The sequence below is a fragment of the Triticum dicoccoides genome, chromosome 6A, assembly GCF_002162155.2.
Source record: "Triticum dicoccoides isolate Atlit2015 ecotype Zavitan chromosome 6A, WEW_v2.0, whole genome shotgun sequence".
In the NCBI taxonomy this organism is placed as follows: domain Eukaryota; kingdom Viridiplantae; phylum Streptophyta; class Magnoliopsida; order Poales; family Poaceae; genus Triticum; species Triticum dicoccoides.
Window position 1 is genome coordinate 65,706,589 of NC_041390.1, and position 16,712 is coordinate 65,723,300.

A 16,712-nucleotide genomic window follows, 5' to 3' on the forward strand; every position below is an offset into this window, starting at 1 on the left:
AGAATTACAAGACTTGCAAGAATCAACATCAGGAATCATAGATTTAAGTCTAGTAATTTCAGAATTCAGAGATGCAATTTTCAAGTCATATTTCTTAATTCTTTTAGTGGCATGATCTAGTAAGGAGCTCAGTTTGCTGGCACTTTCAAGTAATTCATCATAAGAAAGTTCTACCTCATTGTTGTTGTCGCTGTCGTAGTCGTCGCAGGAGGTAGCACTTTTGCTACCAGCCATAAGACACATCCCACTAATGTCGCGCTTGGCTTTGGTTGCATCATCTTCATCGGATTCGATGTCCACATCACTCAAGCATGGTTCACCATATTCATTGATGACCGAGAAAATATTGTGAGCCACCGCTCGAGCAAAGTCACCCCTCTTCTTATTCTTAATGTTGAACGTGCGCTTATTCTTCTTGTCCTCCTTGACAGAATTATCCCTATCCCCTTCTTTCGCCATCTTGGATAAAAACTTGGGGCAGCTTTGGCGAAAGTGGTTGGGATCACCACATTCAAAACACCTTGGAATGTTGTTCCCACCTCTCTTCCTCGAGCGAACATTTTGTAGGGCACGTGAAAAACGAGAAGTGAGGAGTGCCAACTCTTCTTCTGGACATTGCTCTAGCTGTTCATCGGTTAGTTGAGACAAAGAAGACAGTGCATAGCAATGCGAATAAATACCATCATTAGAGTTGCTAGGGTTAGTAACAAGAGCAATTGATTTAGAACCAGTTCTCCTAGCAAGAATGTCTAATTCATGAGTTTTCAGTTTTGAATATAAGATATCAAGTGTAAGTGTGCTCATGACAGTAGACTCTCTAATAGATGTAACTTTCATCTCCCAGATGGACATATCTAAAGCACTCAAAAGCTGCCTAGAAGTCTCAGCATCAGTATAGGTAACACCTAATGCACGTAGATTGCTGAGAATCTTATTAAAGCGAGCAAAAAATTCATCCAAAGATTCACCTGTTTTCATCTCAAACCTCATGTACTCCTTTTTATACATGTCCTGACGCACTTCCTTAACTGAGTTTGATCCTTCATGATAGCTACAAAGTGCGTTCCATACCTCATGAGCGGATGCAAGGTGAGAGACACGGTCGAAGTCACTCCGTTGTAGACCTTGGATGATGAAGTTCCTCGCCTTGTAGTTGTTCTCCACATGAACCAAGTTTGCTGGCGTGATTGCATCGTCTGCGGGAAGCACGTAGGGCTTGGCGACTTTCTCCTAGATGGCGTAACTTTGCGCCATGATGTATGCCTTCATCTTCGCCTTCCAGAACTGAAAATCAACACCATCGAAAATACAGGGTTTGGTAGAATACCTATCCATGTCTAGCAATTCTAATCAACCGGTTAAGATAAATTAGAAAAACCTTGCTCTGATACCAATTGAGGGATCGAGATAGGCAATCAGAGGGGGGGGTGAATGATTGCGCGGAAGCAAATTACAACTTTTCCCAAATTTCAAACCCTGAAACTCTAATCTGTTCGTGATGGTAACACAGTTGTATATCAAGATCTGCTGAACCAAAAATTGTGTATGAATACTCCAATTAAAGCTACGAAAATTATCTAATCAACGCAACAAGAATCAGCTTAATCGGAGTTACCAATCAAAAGTTATGATCAGGACAGTAACAGCTGACAGAAGACTGCGAAAATCAATCTAGATCTAATTTTGAGAATTAGCAAGAAAGATAGATTAATCGCACCACAAACTTCCCTCGATCTCGTGAAAAAACCTGCAGCAAAGTATTAGAGAAATCTAACACGAAAATTTCACCGAGATTAGAGAAGCCCAGAGATGACACTGCCAAAGATCACTTTATTGCAACGATGTCGATCGATTACAGAAGATGCAAACGTGCATCCAAGAACTCTCCAAGAATAGCTCTAGGTTAAAACTCTGAGTTCCCTCACGTTTTCTCCACCTAAACCGTGGCCTGGATCCCTCTATTTATAGAACTAGGCAACACCTAAAAAGAGTCCATATCAAAAACGAAACTGATGTCCGAGCTGGCTGCGCCGGACCGAACGCTCAGCACCAGACACGGAAACGAGCTGTGTCTGCTCTCGTGCGTGAGCGCTCACCTCGTTTGCTGCATGGGCCACGCTGGGCCTGCTCCTCCTGGCATTTAGCCTATGTACGCTCAGCTGCAGACACATGCAACGAGCAAAATCTGCTCTTGCGCGTGAGCCTGGCTGACGGCCTCCGTCGCGCACGCCGCCTTCCATCGATCCGCACGCCTGCCACACGGGCGGCCCGCGCTGGACTGGGCCGCACCCGCTCGACTCGCCCGATCGATCTGCTGCCGCGCAAACACATGTGCACACCTTGCACCTCGTGACGTCTTCAGTACCGTACATCTCCGGTACAAGCCATGTACGACAAAACGGTGCCCTCCCGGATCATCGTAGCCTTCACTTCCATTGTTCCTTCGCACGAACGCCCCGCATGACCATGATCCCCAGACCTTAGCTTCTCCCAAGCTTCGTCCCTCGATCCTGTCATCGACCACGTTCCTCCAGCTTTGGCAACACCTAAAAGTGAACACAACAAATAACCAGAACGAGCACAAGTCCACGACTTGACTCAGGGTAAGTTTCACACAACTCACGCCATATTTTCACACAAGAAACTAATGGATCAGCACACCATTAGCAAAGTATTCAGCCCAATACAAGTATCCATATCACGTCGCACAAGTATCCATATCACCCGAAATATCCATATCAATGTTTTACTTAGCACTTGCCAATGTTGCACATCACACATGACTTCACAGTATGCTATGTGATGTGATATGGCCAAAAGGATGTGATGAATGATATATGTGATGTATGAGATTGATCATGTTCTTGTAATAGGAATCATGACTTGCATGTCAATGAGTATGACAACCGGCAGGAGCCATAGGAGTTGTCTTAATTTATTTATGACCTGCGTGTCAATGAAAACGCCATGTAATTACTTTACTTTATTGCTAACCGTTAGCCATAGTAGTAGAAGTAATAGTTGGCGAGGCAACTTTATGAAGACACGATGATGGAGATCATGATGATGGAGATCATGGTGTCATGCCGGTGACGAAGGTGATCATGTCGCGCCTCGAAGATGGGGATCAAAAGGCGCAAGATGATATTGGCCATATCATGTCACTTTATGATTTGCATGTGATGTTTTTCATGTTTACATCTTATTTGCTTAGAACGACGGTAGCATAAATAAGATGATCCCTCGCAATAATTTGAAGAAAGTGTTCCCCCTAACTGTGCACCATTGCTAAGGTTTGTTGTTCCGAAGCACCACGTGATGATCGGGTGTGATAGGTTCTAACGTTCGCATACAACGGGTGTAAGCCAGATTTACACATGCAATACACTTAGGTTAACTTGACGAGCCTAGCATATACAGACATGGCCTCGGAACACGGAAGACCGAAAGGTCGAACATGATTCGTATAGTGGATACGATCAACATGAAGATGTTCACCGATGATGACTAGTCCGTCTCACGTGATGATCGGACACGGCCTAGTTGACTCGGATCATGTATCACTTAGATGACTAGAGGGATGTCTATCTAAGTGGGAGTTCATTGAATAATTTGATTAGATGAACTTAATTATCATGAACATAGTCAAAAGGTCTTTGCAAATTATGTCGTAGCTCACGCTTTGGTTCTACTGTTTTAGATATGTTCCTTGAGAAAATTTAGTTGAGAGTTGACAGTAGCAATTATGCGGACTGGGTCCATGAACTGAGGATTGTCCTCATTGCTGCACAGAAGCGCTATGTCCTTAATGCATCGTTCAGTGCGTTGAACCTCGAGCATCGTCTGTAGATGTTGGGAAACATCTGACATACACGTTTTGATGACTATGTAATAGTTCAGTGCGTAATACTAACGGTTTAGAATTGTGGCACCAAAGACGTTTTTTGAAACGTCGCAGAACATATGAGATGTTCCAAAGACTGAAATTGGGATTTCAGACTAGTGCCCACATCAAGAGGTATGAGACCTCTGACAAGTTTCTTAAGCCTGCAAACTAAGGGAGAAAAGCTCAATCGTTGAGCATGTGCTCAGATTGTCTGAGTACTACAATCGTTTGAATCGAGTGGGAGTTAATCTTCCAGATGAAATAGTGATGATTCTCCATAGTCACTGCCACCAAGCTATTGGAGCTTCATGATGAACTATAACATATCAGGGATAGACATGATGATCCTTGAGCAACTCGCGATGTTTGACACCGCGAAAGTAGAAATCAAGTAGGAGCATCAATTGTTGATGGTTAAACCACTAGTTTCAAGAAGGGCAAGGGAAAGAAGGGATACTTCATGAGACGGCAAATCAGTTGCTGCTCTAGTGAAGAAACCCAAGGTTGAACCAAACCCGAGACTAAGTGCTTCTATAATGAGGGGAACGGTCACTGAAGCAGAACTACCCTAGATACTTGGTAAATGAGAAGGCTGGCAAGGTCGACAGAAGTATTTTGAATATACATTATATTATTGTGTACTTTACTAGTACTCCTAGTAGCACCAGAGTAATAAATACCGGTTCGGTTGCTAAGCGTTAGTAACTCAAAATAAAAGGCTATGGAGACTAGCTGAAGGTGAGATGACGATATGTGTTGGAAGTGTTTCCAAGGTTGATGTGATCAAGCATCGCATGCTCCCTCTACCATCGAGATTGGTGTTAAACCTAAATAATTGTTATTTGGTGTTTGCGTTGAGCATAGACATGATTGGATTATGTTTATCGCAATACGGTTATTCATTTAAAGAGAATAATGGTTACTTTGTTTATTTGAATAATACCTTCAATGGTCTTGCACCTAAAATGAATGATTTATTGAATCTCGATCGTAGTGATACACATGTTCATGCCAAAAGATATAAGATAGTAATGATAGTACCACGTACTTGTGGCACTGCCATTTGAGTCATGTTGGTATAAAACGCATGAAGAAGCTCCGTGTTGATGGATCTTTGGACTCACTCGTTTTTGAAAAGATTGAGACATGCGAACCATGTCTATTGGTAGATATGCATGAAGAAACTCCATGCAGATGGATCGTTTGGACTCACTTGATTTTGAATCACTTGAGACATGCAAATCATACCACATGGGCAAGATGACTGAAAGGCCTCGTTTTCAGTAAGATAGAACAAGAAAGCAACTTGTTGGAAGTAATACATTTTGATGTGTGCAGTCCAATAAGTGCTGAGGCACACAGTGGATATCGTTATGTTCTTACTTCACAGATGATTTGAGTAGATGCTGAGTATATTTACTTGATAAAACACAAGTCTGAATTATTGAAAGGTTTAAGTAATTTCAGAGTGAAGTTGAAGATCGTCGTGACAAGATGATAAAATGTCTATGATATGATCATAGAGATGAATATCTGAGTTACGAGTTTGGCACACAATTAAGACATTGTGGAAATTGTTTCACAACTAATACCGCCTGGACCACCATAGTGTGATGGTGTGTCCGAACATCACAAGTGCACCCTATTGGATATGGTGCATACCATGATCTCTCTTATCGAATTTCCACTATCGTTTATGGGTTAGGCATTAGGGACAACCGCACTCACTTTAAATAGGGCACCACACAATTCCGTTGAGACGACACCGTGCGAACTATAGTTTAGAGAAACCTAAGTTGTCGTTTCTTAAAAGTTTGGGGCTGCGATGCTTATGTGAAAAAGTTTCAGGCTGATAAGCTCGAACCCAAAGCGGTGGGAGGATGGTAGAGACTTGATGAGGTTATTGAACCGTCACTTCAACTAGTGTGTAGCAGGGCACAGAAAGTTGTTCATGTGGCACCTACACCAATTGAAGTGGAAGCTTATGATAATGATCATGAAACTTCGGATCAAGTCACTACCAAACCTCATAGGTCGACAAGGATGTGTACTGCTTCAGAGTGGTACGTAATCCTGTCTTGGAAGTCATGTTGCTAGACAACAATGAACCTACGAGCTATGGAGAAGCGATGGTGGGCCCGGATTCCGACGAATGGCTCGAGGCCATAAAATCCGAGAGAGGATCCATGTATGAAACAAAGTATAGACTTTGAAAGAACTACTTGATGGTCGTAAGGCTGTTGGGTGCAGATGGATTTTAAAAGGAAGACAGACAATGATGGTAAGTGTCAGCATTAAGAAAGATCGACTTGTCGTTAAGATGTTTCCCGACAAGTTCAAGGAGTTGACTACGATGAGACTTTCTCACTCGTAGAAATGCTAAGAGTCTATTGGAATTATGTTAGTAGTTACTGCATTATTTATGAAATCTTGCAGATAGGATGTCAAAACATTGTTTCCTCGACGTTTTTCTTGAGGAAAGGTTGTATGTGATACAACCAGAAGGTTTTGTCAATCCTGAAAGATTCCAACAAGTATGCAAAGCTCCAAACTATCCTTCTAAGGACTAGAGTAAGCATCTCGGAATTGGAATGTACGCTTTGATGAGATGATCAAAGATTTTGGGTTTATACAAAGTTTATGAGAAACTTGTATTTCCAAAGAAGTGAGTGGGAGCACTATAGAATTTTTGATGAGTATATGTTGTTACCATATTGTTGATAAAAAATGATGTAGAATTTCTAGAAATCATGCAGGGTTATTTGAAAAGTATTTTTCAATGGAAAGCCTGGATTAAGCTACTTGAACATTGAGCATCAAGATAGATCAAAAACGCTTAATGGTACTTTCAAATGAATACATACTGTGACAAGATTTTGAAGGAGTTCAAAATAGATCGGCAAAGAAGGAGTTCTTGGCTATGTTGTAAGGTATGGGTATTGAGTAAAACTCAAGACCTGACCACATCAGAATAGAGAGAAAGGACGAAGGTCACCCCCTATGCCTTAGACGTAGGCTCTAAAGTATGCAATGTTGTGTACTGCACCTGAAGCGTGCTAAGCCTTGAGTCAGTCAAGGGGTACAAGTGTGATCTAGGAATGGATCACAGGACAACGGTCAAGGTTATCCTTAGTAACTAGTGGACTAAGGAATTTTCTCGATTATGGAGGTGGTAAAAGAGTTCGTCGTAAAGGGTTATGCCGATGCAATCTTTGACACTAGTCTGGATGATTCTGAGTAGTAAACCGGATTCGTATAGTAGAACAGTTATTTGGAATAGCTCCAAAAGAGCGTGGTAGCTGCATCTACAAGATGACATAGAGATTTGTAAAGCACACACAAATCTAAAAGGTTTAGACCCGTTGACTATAACATCTGTCACAAGCATAACATGATCAAACCCAGAACTCATTGAGTGTTAATCACATGGTAATGTGAACTAGATTATTGACTCTAGTAAACTCTTTGGGTGTTAGTCACATAGGGATGTGACCTTGAGTGTTAATCACATAGCGATGTGAACTGGATTATTGACTCTAGTGCAAGTGGGAGACTGTTGGAAATATGCCCTAGAGGCAATAATAAATTAGTTATTATTATATTTCCTTATTCATGATAATCGTTTATTATCCATGCTAGAATTGTATTGATAGGAAACTCAGATACATGTGTGGATACATAGACAACACCATGTCCCTAGTAAGTTGATCAATAGATGGTTATGGTTTCCTGACCATGGACATTGGATGTCGCTGATAACGGGATCACATCATTAGGAGAATGATGTGATGGACAAGACCCAATCCTAAGCCTAGCACAAGATCGTGTAGTTCGTATGCTAAAGCTTTTCCAATGTCAAGTATCATTTCCTTAGACCATGAGATTTTGCAACTCCCGGATACCGTAGGAATGCTTTGGGTGTACCAAACGTCACAATGTAACTGGGTGGCTATAAAGCTGCACTACGGGTATCTCCGAAAGTGTCTGTTGGGTTGGCACGAATCGAGACTGGGATTTGTCACTCAGTGTAACGGAGAGGTATCTCTGGGCCCACTCGGTAGGACATCATCATAATGTGCACAATGTGACCAAGGAGTTGATCACGGGATGATGTGTTACGGAACGAGTAAAGAGACTTGCCGGTAACGAGATTGAACGAGGTATCGGGATACCGACGATCGAATCTTGGGCAAGTATCGTACTGATTGACAAAGGGAATTGAATACGGGATTGATTGAATCCTCGACATCGTGGTTCATCCGATGAGATCATCGTGAAGCATGTGGGAGCCAACATGAGTATCCAGATCCCGCTATTGGTTATTGACCGGAGAGTCGTCTCGGTCATGTCTGCATGTCTCCCGAACCCGTAGGGTCTACACACTTAAGGTTCGGTGACGCTAGGGTTGTAGAGATATTAGTATGTGGTAACCCGAAAGTTGTTCGGAGTCCCGGATGTCACGAGGAGTTGCGGAATGGTCCGGAGGTGAAGATTTATATATAGGAAGTCCAGTTTCGGCCATCGGGAAAGTTTCAGGGGTAATCGATATTGTACCGGGACCACCGGAAGGGTCCCGGGGGTCCACTGATGGGGAACGTAGCAGAAATTCAAAATTTTCCTACGCGTCACCAAGATCTATCTATGGAGAAACCAGCTACGAGTAGAAGGAGGAGTGCATCTACATACCCTTGTAGATCGCTAAGCGGAAGCGTTCAAGTGAACGGGGTTGATGGAGTCGTACTCGTCGTGATTCAGATCACCGATGATCAAGTGCCGAACGGACGGCACCTCTGCGTTCAACACACGTACAGCCCGGTGACGTCTCCCACGCCTTGATCCAGCAAGGAGAGAGGGAGAGGTTGAGGAAGACTCCATCCAACAGCAGCACAACGGCGTGGTGGTGGTGGAGGAGCGTGGCAATCCCGCAGGGCTTCGCCAAGCACCATGGGAGAAGAGGAGGAGAACTTGGGAGAGAGGGAGGGGCTGCACCAAAGGCATAAGGTATGTTTGGGAGGCCCTCCTACCCCACTATATATAGGGATCCCAAGGGGGGGGGTGCGCCAGCCCCTAGGAGATCCAATCTCCAAGGGGGCGGCGGCCAGGGGAGGAGTCCTCCCCCCCCAAGGCACCTAGGAGGTGCCTTCCCCTGCTGGGACTCTTCCTTTAGGGTTTCCCCAGGCGCATGGGCCTCTTGGGGCTGGTGCCCTTGGCCCATGTAGGCCAAGGCGCACCCCCTACAGCCCATGTGGCCCCCCGGGGCAGGTGGCCCCACCCGGTGGGCCCCCGGGACCCTTCCGGTGGTCCCGGTACAATACCGATGACCCCGAAACTTGTCCCGATGGCCGAAACAGGACTTTCTATATATAAATCTTTACCTCCGGACCATTCCGGAACTCCTCGTGACGTCCGGGATCTCATCCGGGACTCCAAACAACATTCGGTAACCACATACAAGCTTCCTTTATAACCCTAGCGTCATCGAACCTTAAGTGTGTAGACCCTACGGGTTCGGGAGACATGCAGACATGACCGAGACGTTCTCCGGTCAATAACCAACAGCGGGATCTGGATACCCATGTTGGCTCCCACATGTTCCACGATGATCTCATCGGATGAACCACGATGTCAAGGACTCAATCGATCCCGTATACAATTCCCTTTGTCTAGCGGTATTTTACTTGCCCGAGATTCGATCGTCGGTATACCGATACCTTGTTCAATCTCGTTACCGGCAAGTCACTTTACTCGTTCCGTAACACATCACCCCGTGATCAACTCCTTGGTCACATCGCGCATATAATGATGTCCTACCGAGTGGGCCCAGAGATACCTCTCCGTTTACACGGAGTGACAAATCCCAGTCTCGATCCGCATAAAACAATAGATACTTTCGGAGATACCTGTAGTGCACCTTTATAGTCACCCAGTTACGTTGTGACGTTTGATACACCCAAAGCACTCCTACGGTATCCAGGAGTTACACGATCTCATGGTCAAAGGAAGAGATACTTGACATTGGCAAAGCTCTAGCAAATGAACTACACGATCTTTTGTGCTAGTCTTAGGATTGGGTCTTGTCCATCACATCATTCTCCTAATGATGTGATCCCGTTATCAACGACATCCAATGTCCATAGCCAGGAAACCATGACTATCTGTTGATCACAACGAGCTAGTCAACTAGAGGCTCACTAGGGACATATTGTGGTCTATGTATTCACACGTGTATTACGATTTCCGGATAATACAGTTATAGCATGAATAAAAGACAATTATCATGAACAAGGAAATATAATAATAATACTTTTATTATTGCCTCTAGGGCATATTTCCAACATCCACCGGGTGGGGCCACCTATCCCGGAGGGCCCCATGGGCTGAAGTGGGAGGGGAACCAGCCCCTGGTGGGCTGGTGCGCCCCCCATGGGCCTCCCCCCGCGCCTAGGGTTGGAAACCCTAGGGGTGGGGGGCGCCCCACCTGACTTGGGGGGCAAGTCCCCCCTTGGCCGCCGCCCCCCCTTGGAGATTGGATCTCCTAGGGCCGGCGCCCTCCTAAGGGTCCTATATATAGTGGGGGGAAGGGAGGGCAGCCACACCCAAGCCTTGGTGCCTCCCTCTCCCTCGTAACACCTCTCTCTCTCTCTCTCGTTGGAGCTTGGCGAAGCCCTACCAAGATCACCGCTGCTTCCACCACCACGCCATCGTGCTGCTGGATCTCCATTAACCTCTCCTTCCCCTTGTTGGATCAAGAAGGAGGAGACGTCTTCCCAACCGTACGTGTGTTGAACGCGGAGGTGTCATCCGTACGGCACTTGTCATCGGTGATTTGGATCATGACGAGTACGACTCCATCAACCCCGTTCTCTTGAACGCTTCCGCTCGCGATCTACCAGGGTATGTAGATGCACTCCCCTTTCCCTCGTTGCTAGATGACTCCATAGATTGATCTTGGTGATGCATAGAAAATTTTAAAATTATGCTATGTTCCCCAACAACTATAGCATTAGCGATCTTATCAAAACAGCCATGAATATTGCCATCAGCCTATCATCACTTTCTTGGGCATAGTTTTTTTCTTTCTTTGTTGCTTCCTCATGCAGCAAACCGAGCCGATGCACCCTCTAGGAAGGTCAGCCGCCTCCCTTGCTTCCTCCAACAAGAACCAGGTCACCACGTGCCCTCTTACCTCCCGTAGTGACGAGGTGAGCAGAGGGGGAGGAAGAGATGGGGCGGTCGGATTGGAGAGACGAGAGATGAGTGTGCCATCGCCTAGGGTTTTCGATCTAGAAATGAAGAGAGTGAGGGTTTCGGGAAGGTGAGAGATAGCGATATAGCACGGGAGGTGAGACAGAGGAACGCATGCATGTCATGTGAGGAAGCGGCGAGGGAGTGTGCCGCTCGGGCCGACCGATTGTGTGGGGATGGATCGGTCCAACATATTTTGTGGATATTCTCTTTTTTGGAGTGGATCCATTAAGTTGTTTTATAACCAAACATCCATCTTTTTGGTACCATCCCAACCCATCTTGGACGATTCTTGCAACCGAACACATCCTAAGAGGCTGGGTTGTCCAATCTCTTTGCTTTGAGATCCATGGAGTTTTTTTGCAGGAAATCCACAAAGGAGATGGGAGAAACAATATGAGATAAGACGGTTGGCATCGCCGACTTAGGCATAGGAAAATTTGAGTTAACTTATAGAGTTTTGATATTCAGTTTTTTTGTGTCACGTGCATGGCCGGTATTATGTATAGACGTATTTAGAAGTGTCTGCTTGTGCAAGCATGGTCTTCACTTCTGTGGAATCTCACGTTAAAATCGTGATACGCATATAACTACTGCAATCGTGGAAAGCGGTGGCGAGAAGACTTCGATTTGGTGGTACTTCTCAAGTACTGGTCTTGAGTTCTAGCGTGAAAACTTGAGATATAACCATAATTGGTTATATCTGGCAATGACGATGATTTTATGCTGTTACCTTGTTGAGGCATTGCTCGGACTTGATTTTTAGGGTGAAAATCCAAGATCTGGCCTTCGATGGTTAGATCCAGTGATGACGGCAACTGAGCGGCGTTCCCTTTTAGAAGGTTTTGATGTTGAAGAACTTTTCACGTTGTACTTGTGATGTCTAGTGGTGCTTGGTGCGGGTATGATTGTTACTGTAGCTTGTCGAGTATATATTGTTTTGGTCACTTTGGAGTTCTTCTTTTTCTTTTGTGCTCCACCTAGGTATAGCTTCAGTTTTGTAGGAGTTTGCTATTTGCCGGTATCATTATTTGTCTGAGCTAGTGTTGGTTGTGTGTTTCGTAATTACCTAGCTATGGAGAGGTTGGAAGTGTGTTCATTATGTTAAATGCTTCATTTTAAATAATCTATGCTTCTTTTTCATCGACGACGATTGTTGTTCTGGTACGCTAGTCCTTTGGGGCCTTAACACAATGATTTTTTGACTGCTAAAAAAGGTTTGTCCGGCTTCAGTGAAGAAAGGGCGATGACGGTGACGAGGCTTCCTCTCGCTCCCATGCTTGCAGTCATCACTAAGTGAACTACAAACATGGATGTAATTTCTATTGCTTCTTTTGTTCTTTGTACTACCCTAGTGTTTGATGAATACATCAAAAGTTCTCAAAAAAGTTATAATATCTTACTTCATCGAAAAAGAGGCGCTGATTTCCCTTGATTCTAAGACATTTTCCTCGCCGAAACCAAACACCGAACTTATTCACAAAGAAACACGTGACCAAGAAAAAGAGTCCGTACGTGTGGCAACAGTCCAGCCCAGACGGCCCACGTACACGCCCTCGATCGATCCGATCGACGATATATAAAGGGACTGAAGGGACGCAGCAGTGCCGCAGGGTCGACCGATCTATCACACAGCTATGACCGACATCGAGAATCCCAACGTCGACGACGGCAGCGTGGCAGAGGCGGAGCCCGCCCAGTGCAGCCGGCGCGTGTACATGTGCCTAGTGTGCTGCGTCGCCTTGGCGCTCGTCCTCGCCTTCCAGAGCTTCTTGCACTTCAAGGAATCCCATCCTGCGGAGACCATGCTGGGTATCATGGTGGACCTCGGAGGGCTCCTGGCTGCGCTCGTCGGCGGCTGGTTCGTCCTCGTTTTCGCCGCGCTCGTGGCCGACTGGTTTGAAGGCAATCCGGAGGGGAAAAGGCTTGTGGATAACTTGATCGAATCCGATCGCCCTTGTCTGCTGGAATCCTTCCGTCTGGTTCTAGGTCGCTGCGACCCGGATCAGCATGTAGTTGATGCATAGTGTTGAAATATTGTATAGCGTGTTGTAATTGGTTATAGGCTCTTGTACCGAAAATCAGTTTCTGAGCACAGGCTCAGATGATCCCGATATCGTGATCTTCCGTTCGCCTGAGGATGCACGCCTAGAGCTGTATTTTGTCATCCTATTTCTTTAGAAATAGGATCGACAGAGGACGCATTGATTGTCACGGGCGAAACACTGTGCGTCCGGGCCAGAATCAGGGCGCACGGCTCATCCTATTTCCTGAGCCCACCCGAGCCGTCTCACGCCGACAGCTGCACAAATGCCCACCGGCCACCCCCCATCATAAATGCATCTACCAGCTCACGCCCCCCTCTACTTAACACACCCAGCTGCTCAATTTTCCCCCATCCCCGTATCAGGGCCGTCTCCAGACATTTGAGGCCCCGGTGCGAAATGTAAAATAGGCCTCAATTTTTTTTCGAGAAAACTGTAAAACTACATAATTCTTTTAAAATGTAGTTTCTCTTAGTTGTATAACTTCAAATATATATTATCTCATGCATTATTTAACATATAGAAGCAATAATGCAAAAAGAGTGTAGTAACAAAATTATATAGTGATCTCATGTTATGTTGAAAAGGATAATCTTTCTATTTTTTCAAATAAAATCTTCAATTATATCTTCATAATTATTTTTCTCCATGGCATTATTTCCAGGTGTTAATGTAGCCAATCTGTTGACTCCTTTGAATGAAATATGGTAGCACAAAGTATATAACCCTATTATTTTTTGTTAGAACAGAATTATACTAATATACTACTTTCTTTGTTTCTAAATATAAGCCTTTATAGAGATTCCACTATGGACCACATACGGATATATATAGATGCATTTAGAATGTAGATTCATTCATTTTGCTCCGTATGTAGTTCATAGTGAAATCTCTATAAAAACTTATATTTAGGAACGGAGGGAGTAGTAGGGATTACATTGGATTTGACATGAAAATAACGATAGTAGATATTACCATGCAAAAAAAAGTACATATCGTGAACTCGTGGAGACTGGAGACGCACACACGCCTGCTGTAACTGGTCTGCCTTGCTTTTTTAGCTGATTTTCTGCATATAGGCCGGAAGTAGGAGCACACGTATTTGGCAACTGGGGCCTGCTAGCGAGGGCCCATGAACCCACTCGCGTGCATCCACCGCTTGCGTCCGGAGACAATTTTATTTTGTTCGATCGGATCGGTCTACCCAGGCAGCGTGCCAGCCAACATACAAAACTTGATCGGCTTTCCTGGTTTTTTTCTTCGGTTGGGCCCCCCTGATTTTGGGCGCCCTGTGCGATCGCACCGTTCGCACACCCCTTTCAACGGGCCTGCCCCGTATCTGCTTCTCATCAGGTCACTGATTATCTCATCCGTGCCATCATCGTTTACGTGGGTGCACCGAGTCCTCATAACAAAAACTTTAAATTCATATCGCAGCTTACTGCTTCAAAGGAGAACACGAGTCGGTCACAACCCCCTTCTTCATGAACTCTTAGGCCTTGTTCGGCAGCTCTCCGCTCCACGGCTCAGCTCCTGGAGCGGCCGGAGCAGAGCGGCGCCGTAGCCTATTTTTCTAGAGTCGTCAAAGTGGCGCTCTGTCGGCTTCCGTATTTTGAGAAGCTAGATGACTGCCGAACAAGCTCTTAGTCATAGATATGTTGTCAATTCTCTTTTCATTCAAATCTATAATCCCCTAAACACATTTTGTCCCGAACCAAGTATATTCATTTCTTCCAAAACATTTTTGTTCCTTTTGCTTATGCCTCAACTGCCAATGCTCGAGCCCGCTTTGAACAAAAAAAAGACTTTTTGCATGCATGAATATACAATCCAGAAAGGGAAAAGTTTGTTTTTGCCACTCTAGTTTTTGTCAATTTTGCTTATGCCACTCTAGAATTTGACATTTCACTTTTGTCATTCTTAGCTTTTGATAATATATCACTTGCCATTCCGTGGCAAAAGCAAAAATTTAGAGTGGCAATTGCCATACATGTCAAAAGCTAAGAGTGGCAAAAGTGAAATGAAAAATTATCATTTTTGCCACGAAATGGCATTTATGATGTATTGTCAAAAGCTAAAAGTGGCAAAAGTGAGATATCAAATTCTAGAGTGACATAAGCAAAGTTGGCAAAAATTAGAATGGCAAAAACAAAGTATTCCCATTCAGAAATTGTTCGCGAACACCCAACAACCATTCTGGCCGAGACACATGTGCCTTTTTTCCTTTCCAGAGCTATACGTACTACCTAAATTCATGCACGCACAAGCACTGTCTAATTTTGCCACTAATAGTTCAGTTCGTCGCACACAACACTTTCCAAGCAAATAGTTCAGTCATCACAACTTACTACCTCGACGTTGGGGATGTTTGTTTCCAGGGATTTTTTTGTGTAGGAATTACAAAAAGTCTTTCTTAGAGACTTTTTTATCAAACAGGAGGGATTTTTCAGGGACTAAACTAGGTATTTGGGACTAAATGAAGAAAACTCTCAAAAAGAGTCTTTTTAGACTTTTCCAACAATACCCCTCCATGCATCCATTGGCCCGTCATCCCATAGTGTTGTTTAATTGTTATTTTTCTATAGTAAGGGCAACATGGTCATTTAATAACCTCTAGAAATGGACTAGAGACTTTTTAGTCTCTGGAAACAAACAAAAAGAGGCTTTTTAGAGACTAGGGACTTTTTAGTTGGGACTAAAAAAAAGTCGTAGGACTAGAGAACCAAACACCACCGTAGTTCACCCAGTTCCACATACTTAAGTACAGGTCCACATAATTAAAACAACGCATGTCCATAGGTCCCCAAACTTACAATCTACTTTCGAATGTTATTGCCGCACCCTATCATGGCTTCCCTATTAAACCTCCACATCTACCGACAAAGAGGACGCACAGCCAAAATATCTCGACGGGCTGCACACAGACTGCAGGTACTTCTGATTCGTCATCAATCAACAATCTCCTGGTACAGGAAGTCCGGGAGTTCTCCTTTGTTACCCTTCGTGGCCACTATCTCGTATGCAATCTTCTTTCGTAGATGCTCAATCTGACCCTGTGGCAAACAGACATTGTTTGTGAAAGAGTTAGTTTTTCTTTTTCCATTTTGACAGTCTTACCATGTTCAAAGTAACTTAGGAATCGAGTAGTCGCCTCATTTTGTTTTACCTGAGTAAGAGTCCTTCACAGGTACAGACCGGTGAAATCCAGGATGTAGTGCATGGCATATATACTACTGTCTTCCCTGCAATCAAAACACGACAGTCAATACGAGTTTTCAAGTGTGTAAACTGTGGTAAGGCCGCTCAATCTACCAGCAAGGTATCTTTTGCGGAATCTCACACACCTGCTACATGGCTCGTGCTGCGCCACCAGCAGGTACATAAAAGACCACCCAGCTGTCTACCAATCCAAAACCATAAACGTCATTGAACAGGGTGCAGAAGCTTTGCTGAAACTTCCTTGCCAAGGGCTCGTGCTTGATCTTCGTCTCATCTGGCCCATCTGTCTCAGTTGGATCAAGCCACATCACAACTTT